Source organism: Amphiprion ocellaris, chromosome 16 (genome assembly GCF_022539595.1).
Source record: "Amphiprion ocellaris isolate individual 3 ecotype Okinawa chromosome 16, ASM2253959v1, whole genome shotgun sequence".
Classification (NCBI taxonomy): domain Eukaryota; kingdom Metazoa; phylum Chordata; class Actinopteri; family Pomacentridae; genus Amphiprion; species Amphiprion ocellaris.
In genome coordinates, this window is record NC_072781.1 from 10,980,379 (window position 1) to 11,003,166 (window position 22,788).

The following is a 22,788-nucleotide window of genomic DNA, read 5'->3' on the forward strand; positions in this document are numbered from 1 at the left end:
TATAATGTGGAAAGATGAGATGGCGATTAGCTGAAGTCACCCAAAAATGTTGTCATCATGACTAAAAGCATTGTTGAGTGGATATAAAGCACTGTTTTGCTTTGATAAGTTTATAGCCAAGACTTATTGACTATATTTCCTCACTTCTTCTCTCCCACCACTCTGCTCCTGATTTCCTTCCTCCAAAGTGCTCATTTATTCACAGATAGAGAGCTCCGCTAACCTTTGCACTGCAGCTAATCAATATTACTCTCCACTAATAATCTCTGGACCTTACTCTTCCACGGAGGGGCAGTGAGGCTGTCTTGTGCACACCTCACTATCTCAGAGAAGTATCTTGTATACACGTTAGTGCAGCACTGACCTATTTTAAGACTGCTAGCGTTTCCTCCTGATACAGGCACAGTGTCCTGCCTTCAAGTCAGCAACAAAAGTGTCTTTCATGGTAATCAATCAACAATGGTTGTCTCCTCTTGTTCTGCTTCCCCTAACTGGCCCCTGTGGCCACCAGCCAATCAATTCCACTCTTCAGTTTCCAGCCCTCTGATTGGACGGGGGTTATAAGATTAGGTCCAGCCTGTATTGTTGGGCCTAAAGGTTTAGCATGGTTTGAAAAGAGTGTCTCAGCAATTGTATGAGTGAGTGTATGTGTGTGTATGTGTTTGGAGATGGTGGTAGTGGGTATGGGTGGTGGTGTGTGTGTGGGTGTGTGTATGTGTGTGTCAGGGAGTTTCTAAAGAGGAAAGGCTGGAGGGTGTGGGTGAGGTGGCCAGTCTCACAGATATGCCCTCTGAGAAGAGTTTGAATTTCAAACCACACAAGAAGATGGAGGCGATGATGTGAAAGACATGCTGCAGGTCATTGTCTGACTGAACTTGTACTCACTTAACAGAAAGTAAAGAAAATATATTTCATATCAAAGCTCAGTAATGTGTTACTTCAGTTTTACTCAAATCAGTCAACTAAATTTAAGCATAGAAGCCTATTGAAATGTTTTCCTGGTTCAGTGAAGCATAGCTTTATTTTACATTTCAAATATGTGTTTTAATAGTTACAATGAGAAGAAAGAATACAGATTGGAAACTCACTGAAGACACACGTGCAAAGCTATGTAACTACAGTGCACAACAAGTAAATGTATCAGTAGTGGAGGCGGAGGCCGTGCAAAGGCTTTATCCATGCAGTAACAGGTTTTGAGTAAACCCCCACCTCCTCACCACACACACACACGCACACACACACACACACACACACACACACACACATCCAGCCTCGCAAAGCAACAATAGGGATTAGCTTGCAGAACTGTCAAAACATGTGTGAAACACACAGGCCAGTGTCTCCCACAAATAAGTTTTTCTTTCTTTTTCTTTATCTGTCTCACACACACTTTTTCAAACTGCAGAGTAACTCTTCCGATAATTAATTCCTGAAGAAGAATTTTTAATTAGTCGGATAATTTTCTAAGCTGCAGAAAAAACAGTGAAGTGCAGTAAGACTCACTCTTTATCTGCTTTCTCAGTTCTGTTTACTCCAGTTTTCACTTTACTTGTCATAGGATAAATACCAGGCAAAAGATAAAGTATTTTATACTTGTCTTATTGTTATACTGAAATTGATTTGACCCCTCAGAGTAACCATGCAAAGAAGAAAAAACTAAGACTGTGACAATAGTTTTGATTTATGAGGAGTTCGAGACTGTGAGTATCTGTCTTATATGAAAATTAAATCTTCAATCTGAAACTAGCAGGAAATCCATGAGTCAGTGAGGCTTCTTGGGTGATCTACACCCTTATGCTGCTTGTTTGCAAACAGTGTTCGCAGGGTCAGTCAGCCAACAGTCTGCAAAGATCCATAACGCACACATGGGCACACACAAGCAAAAACCAGCAGAGAGCTTTAGTTCTCCTTTAATATCACAAATTTGCACAAAATCTGTCAGCTTGAGTACCACCAAGAAATATCAAGCTTGTACGGTATGACTGATTCCTCTCCTCCGTTCGGCTTGTTCACGGAGCCGTAGGCTTGGAACGACTTCGTCAGGGGGGACTATTGCACATGGTTGCTGAAATGTGATGAAATTATGTTGGAAGATTTTAGCACCACACAGTCACATAGTGCTAAACCCGGAGATGCCGGTCACACTGGGCGGTGGTGGAGAGATAGGTCATGTGTAAGTGCACAAATTTGTTGTAACGCCAAGAAATTTTTGCTTTTTTTTTTTCTTAGTTACAGCTCTGGAGGCTTCTCCTTTATATGTTAGGCCTGACTCATTGGGTCAGAAGCTACATTCTGCCACACAATCAGACAGACAATCAGATAATTTTGCCTCCCTTTGCCTGCCGCCACACACACACTCAGACACACACACACACACACACACCTCCCTTCGCTGTCGACTTAAACCCTTAACAACTGGCACAGCTTCCCCGAGTCGGACTCTTTGTAAAGGGGCTTTGACCAGCTCACCGTCATGGAACCCAATGTAAAGCGACAGAGAGGTGAAAGGGATACCCGAACTGGGGCTGAAGTTTTTTGTATGTGTGTATGTGTTTGTGTGTGTGGCAAAACATCTAGTCAGCTTCCAGCAAAAAAAAAAAAAAAAAAACTTTGAGTGATGGGAGACTTCCTCTGAATTGTGTGACACATATACATGCAAACTTCCAACAGGCTGTTATTTTAACAGCGCCAGAGATGATGGCTGTCATCAGCATTTTGGGTAAAACTTGCTACCACAGTGCTAGAATTCACACAATTGGTACATGTGTGTAAGCGTGAGCATATCCAGTTTGCATTTCTACACGGAAAAAATGCGTTTCCTCCGACTTCGGGTATGCAAGTGTCAGCTTCTGTCTCATCAGCTCATTTTAAGCAGCACATGTTTGATCCCCGGATCTTGATTTTGTCCACATGTATGCACTACTTAAGTGTGCAGTCAGCTAGTATAACACGACACGAAATAGGAGAGGGGAACAGGAGAGAAGGTGAAAAGGTGAAAGGAACAATGGCCTCAAAAGTTTGTCCCCTGGAGAAAATTATTTTACCTCTTGACAAAGCACATTCCCGGCACATTTAGTCGACTTTACTGGGAAAAAAAACGGAAACTCTTATTGACTGATTTAAGTAACTTCATTACAAGCTGGGCAAAGTTAAGAGTAGCCTTCCCTTATGGCACTTTTACCACTTCATCTGTATATTTTTAAGGAAATGGAAAGTGAGCAGTTCAAAGCTGGGATTTGATTAGTTCAGAAGATTCAACAGAGGCTCAGCAGGTTCCAGGCAGTGAAACCTGACTCTACTGTAATGGAGTTTCTTTTTTGGAAGGCGGGGATTAACCTAAAGTGAAATGCTCAAAGCAACCACAGGTCAACTCCAGCTACTTTCACATAATTGCTTATGTAGAATAAATAAATGTGAAGCCTTTTAAAAAGCTAATTGATTTACATCAGGTATGCTGAATGCTTTGAAGCTGACCAGGTTCCTTCCATAACCTGTATGTGATGTATGTGAGCTACTGTACAGCTGAATATTTTAGCACAGCTCTTAGTCTTTGGTGTTGCTCCAAGTGCTGCTGTTTGTAATGTGAACCCAAGTGTGAGTTGTGTGTTTAGTCAGTTACTGCAAGATCGGCCGTGATTTATGAGCTGTAAACTTCATTGTTAAACACTCTCCTGCTACTCGATCTGTTCGCTATTGTGTGTATGTGAGCCTTCATCGATCTGTCTGCTTGTCTTTTAATATCCCGAGCACATCAGCGAGGACAGTTAGAGCCCATTTTTCCTCTTCACGCTATCTCTTCATCTTTTTGTTTATGTGCATGTGTGTCCACATGCCCCGTCTGCTCATCTCAGTAATGGCCGGGGTCATCAGTTAAGCATCAGACTTCACCTCTGTTGAGAAATAAAGAGATAGGAGTTTCAACAAACAGGGAAGGATTTTCCCGTATCTCAGTGAAAGATCGCATGATAACATTTTTGGCTGATGGGAGAAAAGGTCTTGGCATTTTTGTCAGGCTTCAGCAGTCATTATTTTTAAACCGTTTAGAAAGTTCTCCCACTCACAGTCCTACTGAAAGCCAAACACTCTCTCATAGCTTTGTAAAACGGATTTTCTGGTTATTCTAAGATTAATAGTCTACTCTTTGCGCCTAGAACCTGCTGTACTGCAGCGAGAGAGTTCAGGAGGGTCGCTTTCTTAAATGAGCTGGAACAACTGATCTCTGAACATCTGATATCATGAAGCTGCTTGCTAAAACGGTTCAACTAAGTTGGCTCAAATGAGACGTCAGCATCACTTAAACTAATGCTTATTGTAATGGAACTCTGCTGAAAATAACATCTTGGGAAATTGTCAGATGCATTATCCAGTCCAGTGACATTGTTTCACCATGTTTCTATTTTTCCTTCTGCACTGTTTTATCGAGTAGTTTATGGTTGAGTTTTGAGGTTCTCTGCAGAGCAGCCCTCGCAAGGTTATTTTCACAGCCTTTCACATTTATCAACATGAACAGTTCTGACACAAAGTCAAGAACAGGAGAGAAAGGACTCTTTAATGGTGCCATCACAATAAAAAATCTGAATGTTTTCCAGTAATCCTTTTTATGGACACAGTCACAGCTCTTAGGGTTATTGCAGTACAAAATAAAAAAAAAAACAATGAAGTACAAATGGATGAAAGAAAGAAATCGAGTCTCCATCTAATTTTAATCATCTGCTTTTATGTCTGGCAGAAAAATAGTAAATACATTTTTCTTATTATAAAACTAAGTGAAACTGGGTAACACATTATTTTCACCCTCTTCATCTGGCAGTTTTATTCTGCTTTCCTGTGTTGCAATGGCAGCCAGCTAAGGAGGACATTCTAGACATCCCTTATCTGAGCAATGATTTTCAGTTTTTACTTGGAGATCCCAATGAGGTCCCGGACTAGACGAGTTATGAGGTCCCTGCAGTGAGTTCTAGGTCTACCGCTGACTCTTTTTGACATGAAGAAGCAGCGACTCTACTCCAGACTCCCTCAGGATGTCTGATTTCCTCACCCTATCACCAAGGCTCAGCCCAGCCACCATACAAAAGAAAACCATTTCACACTCTTGAATCCACTGCATCATTCTTGTGGTCAGTATTCAGAGCTCATGGCCATAGGTGAGGAGTGGAGCAAAAACCAACTGGTAAATCAAGTGCTTTGACTTCAGTTCCCTCTTCAGTACGATCGTCTGGCGCAACATTTGCATGATTTTTATATAATGCTTATTTAACCAGGTAGATCAAGTGAGAACCAGTTCTCATTTACAATGGCGACCTGACATTACTGCTGATGTTGCATCAACCAGTCTATCCATTACATGTTCCATTTTCCTGTCACTTTTGATCAAGATCCCCAGAGACTTAAACTTCTTCACTTGGGACAGCAAATCACCCCAACCCAGGGTGCAATACATTAGTTTCCGACAGAGAACTATGGCCTCAGACTTGGAAGTGCTGACAACAACTGTCCCCATGCATACTGAGAGCCATGACCTGATGAGACCGACAGACCTACATCATCCACCAAAAGCAGTCGCGGCTTCTTAGGTTCCCACACTGCCCACTCTCCTCACACTGGCTGCACCTTCAGATCCTGCCCATAAAAATGCAGGTTCAGAGGTATGTGGCAAACTTTGCGAAGTCCCACCCAAAGACCTTCTATGAATTGGCTTGTCTGGATACAGCCTGAAGAAGTGGCATGGCGTCTTTTCCCAATGGGTCCAACATGTGCTGGGCTAGAGGTAGGGGTTGGGTGTGATGCAAGCAGCAGGCAGACGATCCTCAACATTCTGGCATTGCAGGCTCCCTTAGGTTTTAAAATGTATATAAATCATTAATAAACATTGTCACATTATATTACAATAATTTGGCAAGCAGTTTTGAAGTGCAGCGTGTCCAAATAATCTACTAAAAGTGTTACTTGCTGTCTTTTTCCATTCTACTTAATTCACAGTTTCTGTCATCATAAGACACTTAAGGTTAAGACTTTATAAAATTATACATAGAAACCCAACAAATATAAAGTTTTCAGTGGGAAGAAAAACCTTCCCTTTACCTCAAAGAATCCAGCAGCAGAACCAGGCTCAGAGAGAGAGGTCATCTGCCTACACCAGCCGGGGTGATGGTAAAGGGAAGAGAAAACAGAATAGCAAATTTAAAAACAGACAAACAATACATAACAGAACAATAAACCCTTGGGAGGTCAATAAGGCCAGTATCTGCAGATCAGGTGTCTTTGTTGACAACTTTAGCTGTGTTTATAAAGCGTTTATAGTTGTTGCATTAAGACTGAATGTGTCATAAGACATTATAATATGGTTGTGATTGTATAGTCATGTAACATCAGTATTTTTGAATACACATAAAAATTTTCAAATATGAAAGATTTGTATGCATGTAAAAACATTTATTATATTAGTTATGAAAAGTGTTTCTTGGAATATTGCAGAAATCAAACATGTTAATGCAAAAAATTGCCAGTACATCATTTATCCAGTGGGCCCAGACTGAGATCCATTCGTTGCTAATGTTCTTCCATAGCAACTACAGTGTGTTTTACCAAAGCCCATAATTGCAGCTGTCAGTGGCCAACAGCAGTAGACGGCTGGGAAGTACAAGTGAAGTGTGTATAACTGAAAGAACGTGACATATTGCATAAGACCATGAGTCCTGAACAAACGCCGCCCAGATAAATGAAAGTAAGAATAAACTGGTTAATTGTTGAATACAATGGTGCTTTTCACTAATCCAGTGGGCAGTCATGCTACTGTACTGTGTTAATGGAAGAACAGCAGTCTCATATTGGCAGCGAGACCACTGTTCCAAACCACTTCATCTGTCCTCTTCCAGTCTGGTTACCATACACCTTTGCTAGTCTTGGACAACACAAACTTTGGAATAAGAAAAGCATAATTCTCTCCTCTCTCTCTCACTTACTCACTGTGTCTCTGTGTCTCTCTCTCATGTGCGTTACCCCACACATACCAATTTGCACAGATGAAAAATGTCAAGGGCAGACCACCTGGCTGTTCCATGCCTGGTCAGAGGAAAATCTTCCCGTCTTCATCAATGAGGTGCAGTGTGCGGAGCGTGCTCTGTCCCACTCACATATCACAGCCATTAGACAGGCATGTGTTGGGCTGGTTCCAGGGCAGTCCCTGCTGCTCCACTCACTGAAGTCCCATTCAAGGTAATCTACACCAACCCAACCAATTTTGCAGGTGCAAAAATGTGTAACAAGGAGAACTTGAAACATTATTGCACTACACAGATGATCCTGGGGCGAACTCAGCAGCCCAGAAAAGTCTATTTTACAAGCCCAAAAGCTGTTGTGTCAAGCATGAGAGAGAAATATAGTGGTTCTTAAACTTTTCCACTCAGTGACCTGGCATCCATCCTCATGCAGTCATATGGGTACCTCCTGAAACAGTGCTTTAGCACAGGAGTAATGCATTATATTATTAGTATTTTTTACATTCTGATCACATAGTTCATGAAAACTGCAGACCAGGACAAAAGTAATATACTTGCTACATAGCATATAATATGTAGTTTAACAAGTTTGCAATCATAACTGTGGAAAGGTTTTTTTTTGCAAGAAAAGATAAACCAAGTATACATTTTCAGTTGTGGCCAAAGGTTTTTTTTTGTTTTTTTTTTTTTACAATACTGAATGAAGTCTTTACCTAGTCATAACCAAGCAGTTGTTGGCAAAATATTAACTTACATCGTCAGTAATGAGTACCTTCGTAATGTTGTGCCAAATCCCAACGAGAAAATAGTGTGAAGTGTGAAAGGGGTAAATTATAGTGATGAGCCTATTAAATGCAAATCCGTAGCTCCTCTCAGCTTTACAGAGCTTAATAGTATGATTTTACATGCAACATTTCACACCATTCTTATGGATTTAGTTCAAGCTGCAGTGAGGTGCTATTTTCAGAGAAAAAGCTAATATCGTCCACAGTACACTAACAGCTCAGCACCAAAAAAGCTCTACATGACGTCATGGAATTGTATTTAAAGAGCGCATCACTTCTGGCACACTTGATGTGTAATTTCTACTCTTTGAAAGCTATTTGCATGTCATTTTACAGCATTTAAATAACACACACGATGGTTAGGGTAAAAGTCATGGGGGCCAACTGCATGGCATGCAATGAAACAGCAAATGCAAAAAATGCATTCTAGTAACATGCCACATGCCTTGGGTGGGCATGCAAATTAGCAAATGCGACTAAAAAGTTCACTATTAACCCTTTTCAAAATCAGTTCAAGGTCTGGTTTGGAGCCAACGCCTAATTGAAAACCATTACTTAATATTTCAACTAGCCTGGCTCACTGAATGTAGACTGTGAGTATAAGTCTGTCATTGACTTTGTTACAAGCTTTGTCTTCCCTTTTCACTATCTACGTGTTGCTGTTTCTAAAATCCCCTTTATCAACAGCAACCTCCCAACTAGCGACATATCACACTGAAAATTCTGGTTTTGCTGAAGGTTTGGATCATGAAATAAGGCAATCCTGCAATGTTTTCCCCTCGGTGTATTAGTTATTAGTCACAGTGTTCTGTCTTGTATATCAGAACCATAATAGGGAGCACACTATGCTCACACAAAGCAGTTCAACAGACCAAAAAAACTAACAAAAAAAACAGCTTTTGGCCAAGAAAACTCATTCTAAACTGGGTCCAGCTTTTTTTATTTACTGCAGTCCTTAGAATTTTTTCTAAACCAGCATTAGCACCAAGTCATTACATTGATGTAAATGGTCTGCATATGAACATAAAGAAGATATAAAATGATATGTTCTATTCAACACCCCAGCTGATCCGAAAAACAGTTATTGTAGGTGTAACCTTCAATTGCAGGTTAAATGCACTCCAAATAAGAAATGTTTTTCTGTACAAAAAATACGTCTTATGTCATATTTTCCTGTGTCAACGACAACTGTCTAGTTTGTGCTTTTATCACATAATTGAGTTTGTGTTGTCTGGATGTAATTTGTATAGCAATCTGCATTTCATATTAATTCACTCCATGTGGCCCATCAATGGTCTGTTTTCAGTTTGTCATTATTGGTGGCAGTAATGATCTAATGCCACATTGTGTCCCGTGACTCATTCTGCCCTCTATCATGGTTTAGCTGCCTTTTATCGTGGGCACACATGCTAATACAGAGAGACACACTAGCGTTTTCCTTTTCCCCACTCATTTTGCTCTACAGCATGGGTGACCTGAATAAGTAGTGACTACAAAGCACACGCACCTAAAAATTGATGAAAACAGTTTAGCTTGGCCTAAAAGTGTGCATATTTGAATGTGCCTGTGTGTGTGCGCGCTGCATGCGACTTGATTTAACTTGATCCAAATGACACACACTGTGGTGCATCATCCCTGAGCTACAGTCATGAAAGTCGGCTGCAGGGGTCCTGGGCGTAAACAGAGCTGTCTGAGCAAGGTGAGAAGACAACCTGAGCAGCTGCGGTCCCATTACAGTCTCCAAAGTGCCAAGAATCATACATTATGAGCTGCCTTTGGATGGAGTCACAATACTGCTTCTATTGTGGTACTACTGGCATTTCCCAGACAAAAGTTGAAGAATTCCGACCTCTTTTTCTCTCCCTGTCTTTGTCTCTGTCTGTCATGCCATTTTAGATTAGCAGGCTAAACTTGGTACTTACTGTAATTAATCTAAATCCATCCAGATGGAGAATGGTTTCAGTTTCATCAAGTACAAGGAAGAGCTATTAGATGTTGTGTCCTTTGGGTCTTTTTCTCTCATTCTTTCTCTTTTTTTTTGTGAAAGGACAAGTGTCCTACTCATGGCAGCAGATTAGAGGACAAGCTCTGAGTCACAGGACCACATTTCTCCTCCCTCTAATTATTCCAGTCCATTCTGGGTGCTGACAGATGCTCTTTCTAACCCTCTGTATATCCTTCTCCTCTGGCAGGTGATGAAGAGCTGTCTTGATCCTTCTCTTCACCCTCATCCCTGACCCCATCCTTCTGTGATTGCCTCTGTCTGCATGTCCGTTTCCTGGGACGCTGTTCTGATTATTGTTGCACGCTGGTTACACTTGATGCCACTTGACAGCTGTAATTTCTCCTCCCTTCCTGTATGTGACTGCTGTCATCCTGTATATATGGGCTTTTCTTTATAGAACTAATTGTTTCCATTGGATGCAGCACATTATACATTAACCATGGTGCTGCAAACTATGAACATACAGTTACTACTTTGTCCTGTCTGCAAAATTTCCCATGCACAGACACAGAAGAACCCATTAATAATGAAGGCTAAAATCAGTTGAAATAAACCAGATATAAATTTGAACACTGGTTCAGTTTCCCTTGTTGCTTGTTTTACAGTTGCACAAACAAAGTCGATTTGATTCTGGAAAACTTCATTGATTACATCGATCATCAGTGCTGGAAAAATGAGCATACGCCTCCATAAAAACTCCTTCTTTCACTGCAGCCCTTTAAAGTGGAGTTTTGGCAGAATTTGATCCCCTGCACAGCCACAGCACCACACTCAATAACCTCGTTTCATATTCTGCGAGATCCCAGACAAATTTATTAAGTTCTCCGTGTGCGTCTGTGCTTCCAGATCAAATAGTCCCACTATTGGCTCCGATGTTCAAATCATCCCACAACTTGTGCATTATCCTGCTAGTCCATAAAATGCAAACATGTGGACTCTGATGCCGCCATGCCAAAACATTGTAGCACAAATCTGTCTCCTCCTCACTTTATTGTACTTCCTTTCTTTCTGACTCTCGCTGTCGCTGTGGTCTCACACCCATTTTCTCTTCCTTTACTCTGGTGTAAACGTCGAAAAGATTTCTGCTGATGGATGACAAGTTCACTAGCTTGTCTCCATCACTGTTAGGAGGTGATGGGACATGTGGAGGACACTTAGAGCTCATGTTCCTTTGAGTCTGAAAACTAGAGAAGGTGTAATTTCCTGAACATAGGACCCAGGTGGGCTCTAAAAATAATCTCCCTTGCAGTTTGGAAAATGACTGGTTGATTAAAGGTACCTGAGCCAAGAAGTTCTGTGATCTGGTCGAGGGGCCACCCTGTGCTCTGCAGCTCGGCGGGTTGAACACGGCGCCAGGACAGTCAGGTTTATGGATCATAGCAGAACTAATCCAGAAAAAAAGCATAAATATGAAACACTACGAATATTAGACAGATTTCTAGGACGATCCAACAATCAGGAGGAGCGGGGAGTGACGGGAGAAGACTGTAATTAGATGTAGCACGGCTGGGGAACTGATCGTACACATGTGCAGCGACACACACACACACACGCACACACACACTCAGCTGTAATTAGCAGCATATCTAAGTTTGGCTCGTCTCTGTCAGTAATGGAACAGAGCTCAGTGCAGGACAGGAAGGCTGTCTGAGTGTGGAAAACACAAAGCACTTCAAAGCAGCAGATGACTGGCGAAGACAAACAGATGACTGGGGAGATTGAGACAGAGGTAGAACTTGAGGGGAAACGGGGAGTGAAGAATAACTTTCTAAACTTTACTCAGAGAAAGAAGGAGAGGAGGCAGAAGTAGAAATGGAAGAGAAACAGAAAGCAGTGCATACTGAAGTTGTCATCTCTTTGTTCCTAATATTTCCATATGATTGTGCACCGATGTTTACGTTATTAGGGGAGGCTTAATTCTAAGTTGTTCTTGTTTCTATGGAGTTTTTTAAACACTGAATTTGGTCGCAATTACCGTAAACGTTACCGTGCATGTCTGGCCTTCTGTGTGCTTCTGTCTTTGTTGCTCTCACACACTCACACTCTTCAGCTCCTCTGATTAAGCTCGAATGAAGTAGCCAGCAGTTCTGGGAAGAAGTGGGCAGAGTTCTGTTCTGTGTGGCTGCTTCCAAGTGTCTGTGATAATACAAACCCTCTGTGTCTTTGTGGGTGCTCGTGTGTGCACTGTTGTGTGTCTGTGCGCACTCGTGCATTCATTCATTCATTTGTGCTTGTGTGTGTATGTGTGTGTGTAATGAGGCCTGAGGTTCACCTTCCAACAACGAGCGCAGTGTTCATTATTTCATTTTTAAAAGCTTGCAAGCTGTCAGCGGTTGCCGTTGTTTTGCTCGTCATCTTCAGTTCGTGCTTTTGTTTTTATTTCTGTCTTCCTTCTTGTGGATGAGTCTCTATTTGTTGTTCTATCTTTCTCTATGTTTGGCTGATTTAATAAGAACTTCCTCAGGGCAGATTCTACATGCAAGTGTACAATAGAGCAAAAGTCAGAATACACTGCGATAAACTGCTGTAAAAATAGCTAAATTCAGTTGTTATTGTTTTTTTTGTTTTTTTTTTTAACAGCTCTTTTTTTGGAGGTAAAAACCAAGAATGACCTTTTGCGGGAGGGTACTTTAAAAATTGATGGTGTGAAGTGAACAAAACATTTTCACAACATTATGCAACATTTCACAAAACACTGTTTATACTAGCAATTTGATTTAGACAAGAACAACAACAATATTAATAGCACTATTAGGGCAAAATTTGCAGTGATGCCCTGAGAGAGGCCGTTTTTTTGTTTGTTTGTTTGTTTTTACTTAGTGTACTAAGTTAAATTATTTTTCTTTGGTTTCTAAAATATATTGAATCAATTAAAATTTGATAAGCTTGCTGCTTTTGAATAAATTTGCTTTAACCTGTATTGCTGTAGGTGTTTTAGTGGTAAAAGCATTTTAAAATGTTAAACAGAGTTGTTAGATCTCAATTCAAGACACATCCCAGCAAACAGGAACCTTGAAGGAATATTCCCGAAAATTCTCAATATTTGTACAGTTTCAATTAAGAAAATCTTACATTTTACAGGTGACTACAACACCATGTAAATGTAGTATAACTCTGAAAGGTGTAGATACAACATTAAATAGTAACACTCACGTTCTGCTGTAGACCACTGTAATCAATTCTACAGTAATTAACTGCTGAAGTAAATTACAGTTGTAACACTGAAGAAACACAGCAACCACAGCTGCCAGTGTTTTGATGTAATTTTACAGGAAAATGTGCTTAAACGTACCTAAACTCATACCATCCCAGTTTCCTTTCAGAATAAATTTGATAACATAAAGTGCTGACTTATCCAACAAAGTATTCAGCATCCTTGGCTCACATGCTCTGACTTTTTCCACAGTACCGAGGCAGTTGTTTCTCTGTAATTGTCAAAATGTACGTTTTGATTAAGTCATTAAAACATTAATTGTGGCACTGAAACAGAAGACGGTGGTTTATTAAAAACAGGCAAAAACAATCCTGCTGGACGTATTAAGTTCCTTCGTCATTTTTTCCCCACATGATAGAACAATACGAGCCTTCTCTGTTCTTTCCGTTTCTGGTCTCAGCTTCTGCTGTTTTATGTTTCCCAAATGCTGATAGGTGGGAAAGAATCACACATATTATGTATCAGATAATCAATCACTGATTAAGTTTCTCTTTGTTTGAGCGATTTTTTAACAAACACCCAAACCGCAGGTCTAAATATTGCTGATGCTCAAAGAAAAAAGGAATAAACTTGCGCTCATTGTGTTTCTTCTGTCTCTTTTTTTCTAATTTTGTCAGTTTTCATTAGTTTACTGTGTTGTCCACTAGAGGGGGTGGTGGACACAGTTGATCTTTGGCCCTTGGGTAACCTTTACTGCAAGGACAACCCTGGGCCTTACAATGCAAAATTACCTTCATATGTTTGCAACAGTGGAAGGGTTTACCTAGAACTGCTAGAAGCTACCAGAAAAGTATCATGTCTAGAGCTTTATGAAGACTTTGACAGAAACTGCGTGTTTAGTGTGTCTGGTTTGTGAGCATTTGCAGTCAGAAAACACCTCAAAGTGTCCAGAAGTCATAATCGCTACCAGTCTGTGATGAAGAAGTCAGAGCTGCTGATTGAGAGCCTGGATGAGAAGCTTTAGCATCGGCCCTCAGGACTCTGCCATCTGCTCTGCCATCTGAAGCCAGGAAACGGCTTGGCTCCATCCTACCTTCTACTACGGACTCCACCGGTCCATTCTGTGCTTCAGCCACAGCATGAACTGAGCTTCCCAACAGCCTGAAATCCTGCTCTCACTGTAGACTACAGCAAGGCACACTTGGCATGCGGCCTGAACCCTCACTTTCATTTGTGATTACAGTCATTTTCATATGGTGGACTGAAAGTGGTGTTACTGTCGGGTTTCATTTAGGAAATGCGCATTAGCCTGTTTCTCTGGAAATGGATTACTTGCAATTATGAGGCTCGTTTTTATGCAAGTTATGGAACAGTGTGATGACGTTAATAAAAAGCGTCTCCTGGAACACCACCTGGTGTTTGTTGTTGCATGAATGCCACAACTTCTCACCGGCACATCGGCGCAGACCTGCACTCAGTTTTGATTTGGAAAGATTTGGATGCTTCGCCCCCCCTGTACACAAACAGCAGCTGGATAACTGGCAGGTTGCTTTGCTGGATGTTGATGGAATAAGTGCATTTTAATCTGTGCAGAGACTTGGCTGTGAAAAGCAGATCTATGGCCAAACTTCACATCAGAATGTTGAGGGGGGGATTTTTTTTTTTCTTTTTCTGCTGTCTTTTTCTTTTCTTTTTCCTGACAGCCTCATTTTTCTTCTCTCAGCAGGACGGCTGCTGGTAGTGGTATCATTACACTCCAGTACATTACCGAGCGCTGTATCATGGGGCTCAGTCCAGCAGCTTTCATGCTCGTTGCTGTCAGTATCACTGACAGGGCTTTACTGTGCAAAGTCCTGAAAGCTCATAAATTCTGTATGTTTAACAAGTCAACCTTTTGTGTCTGGTGTCTTAATGTGGGCTGAATGTTCTGCCAATGTTTTCACAGCACCCCACCAGGACAGGAGCTCTATGTACACAAAATGCATTAAAAGGCATGGCTTGCATCAGCTGAGTGAGAACTCTTTTATTTCACTTTTGGTGTCCTCTGCTCACCCTTGCATTCACTCGGGACGGAGTTGCCACAGGAATCCCAGCGCTCTTAAAATCATCTATTCTTCTTCTCTCTCTTTCAGTCGTCCTCCCCCATCTCTCCTTCGAGGCAGGGAAGACTAATGCAGCGTCATCTGCCTCCTGGCAGGACCGTCTCTCTTCATTATTGGAATAAAGCTCTTTTTTTCCTGTCATGTTTTCACTTCACTGTGAGTGGAGCTGCATTCCTCCATGTGTGTCTGCATAATTTACTCACTGCCTCTCATCATAATCAATACTGCTGAGTATAATGTAGGTTAATACCAGCAGGTGGAAAATTATACATATAGCACTCAGATTTGCTGAATTAACATTGTTTGTTTTCTGATATGAATCTGTTAAACCATTGCAAAAGTAGCTAGAAGGAAAGCAGTTTATATCACTACAGTAACAGTGCAAAAAGATGTATTTTGTTGAGCTGTGTTTCACAAATCTTTATCTGTACACAGTCATGTTTCCTCTTGTTCTTGAAATCGACTATATGTAACCTCAGCTGTTTCATCCAGAATTCAAAATTACACAACCTGGCTTATTTAAATACAACAACTCTGTAAGTAGATTTAGCCAACTGAGTATCTGAATAAAAAGCAATATAGCAAATGCAGCAGTAGCCTCAATTAGCACATTTAAGCTTAAGAATCCACTAACCAAAGCATGAAATCACATCATTGCATTTTCACCGTTAATATGGCTTTCTGTGAGTTCAAGGCTTTTGTTTCATAATCAGGCATGGCAGCTTTGATGCTTGGCCCTGAGGGAGGCTGATGTTGCATTTGATCAAACAGACCCGCACAAGCAACGACAGCACAGGGACAAAGCTTTTGTTTCAGTTCTTATGGCTCAAGTCAAACAGGGCTGAAAATAGTGGAGCACAATAAGACCGAAACACTGTGTGTGTGTGAAATTGCACAGCAACACCAGAGTGAATGCTTTTCCGAAAAGTGAACTCATTGATTATTCATAAATACATATTTCCACTGCAATAACTATTTTTAAAAAGAAAAAATCCCCTCATGCCTCCGTTCCAAGTTTTATTTTTGGGACTTTTACAAGACACAGTAGCAGGCGCTAAGGTGAGCGAAACCATGGCAACAAACCAGACATATACGTATATGAGTTCCACTAGCTCAGAGTGAAGCTATGTGTCCCAGCAGACTGGGATGTTTTCTCTGCTGTTAAAGCTTTTCCACATGTGTCCATCTCAAACCTGCACAAGCTGACAGACGTGTCGACCGTTTTATGGAGCCGGTTTCTTAAGAAAGTCGGAAAATAACAATCACCTCTGCAGCTATAGTGACATCATCACTTAATTGGAACCTTAAGTGAGCAAGGAAGCCCTGTGGATTTGGGATTGTCTGGTATCGAGAATCCAAATGTAGCTTCGTTATTTCACAGAGCTCTATATTCATCCTGGACAATAGGCTCTGAATAACAATGTGTCACGACTGGCATGTTAGACTATCTGTCAGCAGGGAGGGACCGACGTTTCCTCTGTGTGTCCCTTTAAACAAAGCTGAGTATGTCTTTATATGGCAGTGCTGCAGAGTGCATATGAACAGTCAAAGCAGGAATCTGTTGGCTCATCTCCTTTCCCTCATCCCCCACCCTCTGGCAGTGGGCATAACTGAGGGACCACAGTTGTCACCGCAGCATACACTCAGAATATTAGTATTTGGAAAGACAGTCAGTCACCATTTTAGCGGGAATCCAAGAGTACTACAGGTGATATCTTAAAGTGGGAACAAGATGAAAGCATTTCTCTTTTAACTATTGCTCGTCACTTGTCATTAAAGCAAGACTGCCAAGCTTATAAATCATCCATTTGCAAAGCAGTGAGCAACAAGCATTACAGTAGTACTTCTACGCTTACAACTGAGCTCAATTCATGACAAGTGCATTTAAATCAGTGTCATTTCTGCTCCTATTCTACTCTATTTATTCCGACAAAATTTGCATAACGTCAGTCCCTCGTGGAGCCACAAACTACCTTGAAACTGGCATGGGAATTTCATTTGCTGCCTGTTATTATCTTCCTCACGCTAAATTAACTATATTGTGGGTCACAGGGGACTACATGCGCACAAATCACATCCTCTCTGTCTTTCTATGTTTCTGTTTTTTACCCCTCCTCTCTCTCTTCCTTTACAACCTCTTGCCTGTTTTGGCTCAGAGGAACTAAATCCTGCTGATGTGTCTCCCTTGATCTGAAATTTATTGGAGGGAGATCTGATTTGCCTTTGGCGTGTCATTCTGCCATCCCAGCTGTCCTATTCAGTGGCTTGTAATATTTTTAGCCCGGTTTGGAATGAACACATATTTCCATACAGATGGATTAATATATGCTTCACTTGGCCTTGTCTCATTCATGTATGTAAGTGCCATTTTTTTGCTGCTGGAGAGCAGTCGTGATATCAGTTTACAAAGAGTATTCTTCCATAGTTTACGAAGAGGACTTTTTTAAAAAAAAATTTCTTCTGATTATGTTTTGGCTCAAACGGGACATAATAGCGAACATTCAAAGTCCTCAGGCTCTTTGGTTTATCTATCTGCTCAAGCTGCGGCCAACTCTTCCCTGTAATTTCTCAGTAAGAAGAAATCAGCTCTTAAATGCTCACTGTTTGAGTTTTATGCAAGTCTTAAACACAGGTCTTCCTTCTCTCTGCGGGGGTCCTAATCCCCTTTCTTTCACATATCCTGTAATTAGCCTCTTTCTTTCGCACCATTGATTCATCCTCTTCATTATAGCTCCTTTCTCTAGCAGCTGTGAATGTGGCTCTACACTCAGTATGAGCATTATTTTCTTCCAAATGCCGTCCTGTCATTTGTTCCTCGAGGTTTGTTTGTGTAACGTGTGAATCAGGACGATGAAGTTGCTTCGACAGTCTCTTGTGCATCCTGAACCAATATACCAGCTGGTACGCAACTTGGATATCAGATACGAGAACATCCGCTGACTCTAATGTAAAAAAGTCAGGAGGGACGGATCAGCATTCCTACAGGAACCAGACCAACTGTTGAAAAGCCACATAGACATACAAACAGCCACCAAATAATCCAGTCTGTGCTTAGGAAAGATAGACAATCTGTGGCAAACAGTCCCAAAGGCAGACTGTCGGAAAAAAGATGACTTGTTGAGTTTTATTTAGTTCGACTTTGGTATCCGAAAAGTTGGACGGCCTTCGAGGAGATGTTTATTTGCTTTTAAAGATTCCAAGTTAATATATTTTTTTGGTTTGAAAGTTCTCATTTCCCGTCATATTGGAAGAGAACAAGATCTCTTTCACTGTGTCCCTCTGACAAAGTCTGCGTATTTGTGTGTGAGACAGATTCTCCACTTGTGGTTAAGTCAATAGGAGAGGAGTGTTTGCTGTGGCACAAAGCCCAGATGTCTTAGAGATAGAAAACACAGTATGCATGAGCACAAAACTCATGCATTACAGCCTCATACAGGTAGCATGTGCGTACAAAAGTATGTAGAAACTGTAAGGCACATACAAGCAGCACTACATAAACAAACCTGCTCCAGTGTTCAGATCTCACCAGCAGAGAATAATTGAAACTGCCTGCTTCAGGAATGCAAACCTCCCAGGACATACAATCTGGTCTGAAAATTTTCAGCTCTGATTCGATTGCCAAGAAGGGGGACAGGTCAGCATTCCAGGACGGCACAGTAACATGCACACACAGACGCACACACACACACACACACACACACACACACACACACACACACACACACACACACACACACACACACACACACACACACACACACACACACACACACACACACACACACACACATACAAAAAGCCACAAATGAAGATAAGACTTTCATGACAGCAACTAAACATCAACAAACAGTTTTGTGTTACTGTGGTGACTGTGAGACTCCACAGTGCATTCTTTTCTGAATATCTTCTGCATAATATACAGAAAATTCTACCTTTACTTGATGCATTTTTTAAAATGCTTATACAGATAATGTTTAAACAAATGAAAACGATACAGCACAAACACTGGAAGCAGGAACAGGATTATACCTCCTACTCCTTAGTCTGTTGTCTGCATAATAATGATTTCCTCTTCATATTCTTTTCAAATGATTATTTATCATTTATTGTTTTATTTAGTGTTGTTGCGGATAAGTGGAATGTACACTTTTTCCAGTGTATTATGGCTCTGTAAATGTCCTCATTCTGAATGCCCTCCAGTGATGTGGCTTTGAGTGTCATTGTAGTGAACTGTTTGGTCAAATAGAAATGTTGGTAGCTGTGGATTTATGGTACAGCTAAACAATGTGGCCAGCTGAAGAATTCTTAAGGAAATCTTTTGGGAGATGTGGATTTATCAACATTTTCTGCACCCAAAAACACAAATCAAATTTGATGTTTATTTGGTGGATTGATGGAGTATCTGTCTACAATCAAAAGCTGAGAAAGTTAAGGGACATTAATGGGGCAGTGAGAAAAACTGCTTTGCAAATAATCATCAGTAACATCACATGTTAATTTTATTTTATTTTTTGTCCATTATTTATTTCATTCTTCCAATAAGAGGTGAAACATAAATGTTTTCTGGTTAGGAGAACTCTCTTCCACAGTGCAGGTGATGATTTGATTAATCTGACAAGTCAAAACCACATTAACCAAATAAAACATGATAAAGTGTTTAATGCTACCTTAACACTGCAAGTTTGAAGACACGAGCAAAGAAATCGCAGCAATACTTCATGTTTTCTTTCGTCCCTTTCTCCTTTGCATTGCAGAGTCAGTATCACTGTCTTCAACATTTCACAGCACAAGCTTCAAATAGAAACTGGCAGTTTTGGAGGGAGGCAAAAACGCAAGAATGTTTTGCTGAAATAAATATTTCATGAAATATGAAATGTGAAAAAGGCAATATTTGTGTGCAGTGTGTGTGTCTATGCACAGTGCTGTGGGTCATTATGATAATTTAAGGCTGCGGCAAAGTTATTATTTTCTGCTGAAGTGCAGATTCAGACGCAGTGAAGGACCAGAATGAGATGTAATATGAAGGCATCTTCTTTCATTACTTTCTCAATATGAATAGGAATGCATATGTTCAGCCATGATGGAAGTTTGAATGTAACAACCAGTAATTTTCCTTCGCCTGCTTATATCTGCAGACAATCAACTCCAAACCAAGACCCGATATCGTTCCCATCCCTGTCAATATCTAACCACATTCACATTTCTGTGTCAATCTTGTAACCCACAGCAAACACATTTACAAACTATCTACCCAACACAGCTGTGTTGTCACTGTTGTCCCCGGATGTTTCTTAATCGTACCACTACTCGACTGTATGCTTCCCTCTTAGCAATGCTAGCAGTATAGCTTTGGGGATGGTGATGTTAGTCCTGTACTTTTCTGCTACATGCATTCATGAGCTACTTAAACTTTTAATGAACTGGGTGACTTTTAATTAGCTAATGCTTGGAAGCCTTTGCATTCGGTGACTGCATTCTTGTGTGCCTAAGTGTAGCATGCCAAAATGTGGATGTAGTTATGATAAAATGGGGCATCTTTTCATGCTAGCCGTACATAGGCATAAACTCATTGCATAGCATTTAAATGTGCTAACTTTGAGCATTTTAATCCTGTGTACAAACATGGTAAACATCAACATGATGACATTCTACTTTTAAAATGCATGTTGCCTTTGTTTTCTCAGTATGTTCGTATTCTAAGGCTACATTCAGCTAAAACAGATAAATGTCACACCAAGCCTAACAAGTGATGAGTTTTTATCTGGCCTCATCTGTTAAACTCTCAAAATTAGATAATTTTAATGGATATGATGTCGTACAAACTGGTATGTGCTGTAAAATAAGTTAATAAAGACCTAAAGGGATGCATAGTTTTTATATTTGTTGAACAGGCCTGGATTTATCACAATTGTGTTTTTCGGAAAGTCAAATTGAATTGAATTGAATTATTGCCAACCATGCGGGCATGCTTATATCATGACAGGTTGAAGATGTGATGCTGGAAAATTATTTAAAATTCCCCAAAACAAATGAAAATATTGCACAGCTGAATAACAAAATATCAATTAGGGTATCAAAGGTGTGGATTTTCAACTCAAAACCGGTGTCTGTGTTCATCAGATTGATGTATTTTGTAGAAATTGCAGTAAATTTTAGCACCTGACCGTGAGTCATGACATGCTCTGAGTTTTATTTTGCTGTTTCGTACTTATTGAGGTAAATAACAAAAAAGTGTTGTGCAAGGGGCATCAGATGAGAAAATGCATGCATGTGTGGCTTTGGAAGGGGGAAAAAAGCATTTTTTGTTGTTTTTGATGCCATCATAGTCTTCTGACTAGTCATCTGACTATTTTTGTATTCTGGTGTGTGATGGGTCTACCACCTGCCACAGTCTCACACCTCCTGGGCAACACATTATGCACATATAATAAATACTTATATGAGGAGTTGTCTCAGTTGAAGAATAGGTTGCTTCAGTTTAAATGATGTGGTGAGTGTATGATGTGAATGTGTGACTGAAACTACTGAGATGAAGATACGTTGGAGAATGTTATAGAGGGGGAATACACTCAGAAATTCACATGCATACGAAAACATATGCATGTGGATATAAATACACACAGCCTAAAGGAATCTGTGCCAATGTGTGATTAGATATCCACATCTTTTCAAGCAATCTGGAGCAAGCAGCAGGATCCTGGCAAATAATCTCAGTTCTGCATAATTCTCATTTTGTTAAAGCTTCTTCCGCTTTATTTTTGGATTCTGTTTCCATTCATAAGAGTTGGAGGCTTTGTAAACAGATTTATGTGCGTTTGCATGCCTGTGTGCGATTTGAGCGTCTTTGCCAGGAGTGATCTAAGCTTACTTCGGGGAATGCGTGTCGTAGTGATAGAAAAAGTGACTAATTTCATAATTTCAGCATGTCATGACTCATGGTGTCAAACAAGCAAAGAAAAATAAGAATTTTAACCCAGAATAGCATCAATCAAAATGATTTCACTCACCATCTTTCTTCCAGGTCATTTTTTAAAATTTAATCGGAAATATTTTCATTTGCTTAGGCACAGTAAAATCATGAGCTCTTCTCTAGCTGCCTCATTTTCAGTAACCTTTTTTGAATTTCAAATCAGCCTTGCGAAACATTCAAACCAGCTATGAGACCTTGATTTGTTCATGAACTGGAAGAATTTTTTTAGCCTTGAAAGGAAAAAATGTGGCTACATAGTACATCTAAGTGGGCTGTGAGAAATGCTCAATACAGGCACTTTGTAGAGGTACATTTACTGTAACATATGGGCTACAGTATGAGTCACTGGTGCATGACCACTTTGCACCAGAACCAACCTGCTTTTAGAGAATGGCAGTGCTGGATGTACAGTAAACACCTATACAGCACTAACAGGCTTCAGTTAGAATAAACAGGAGCCTCACGGCATGCTGGCGGTGACAAGTGATTCATCTTTAAAAATAGATTCACTGTAATATTTCCCTGGAGGCTCACTTTTGTCACTCACTGGTGACATGTAATGATCTAATATATTTTTATCTCACTGGCAATCCTGGTCAGTAATAGAAATGTGCTGTTGTAAAAGTTATTACAGCACCTATAAAGCCCATTTTATTATATTATGCATACAGTGCAGACAGGTGTATTTGTGTGTATGATTCATTGCAGCTTTTAAGTGAAGGCATCCAGGGTTGGTCACAAAAGGAGAAAACAAGCAAAGCACTTTATTTGAAT

At 40.5% G+C, this 22,788-nt stretch overlaps 1 long non-coding RNA gene across 1 annotated transcript in view; it reads left to right on the forward strand.

Annotated features, from left to right (window-relative positions):
• The window catches only part of LOC129350820 (uncharacterized), a 107,939-nt gene extending 97,581 nt beyond the window's left edge, over positions 1-10,358 (forward strand). Inside the window, exons 3-4 of the long non-coding RNA XR_008604342.1 lie at positions 7,023-7,215; positions 9,976-10,358. This is a non-coding gene — a long non-coding RNA (uncharacterized LOC129350820). The remainder of the gene's footprint in view (positions 1-7,022; positions 7,216-9,975) is intronic.
• The last annotated feature ends 12,430 nt before the right edge of the window (positions 10,359-22,788 follow it).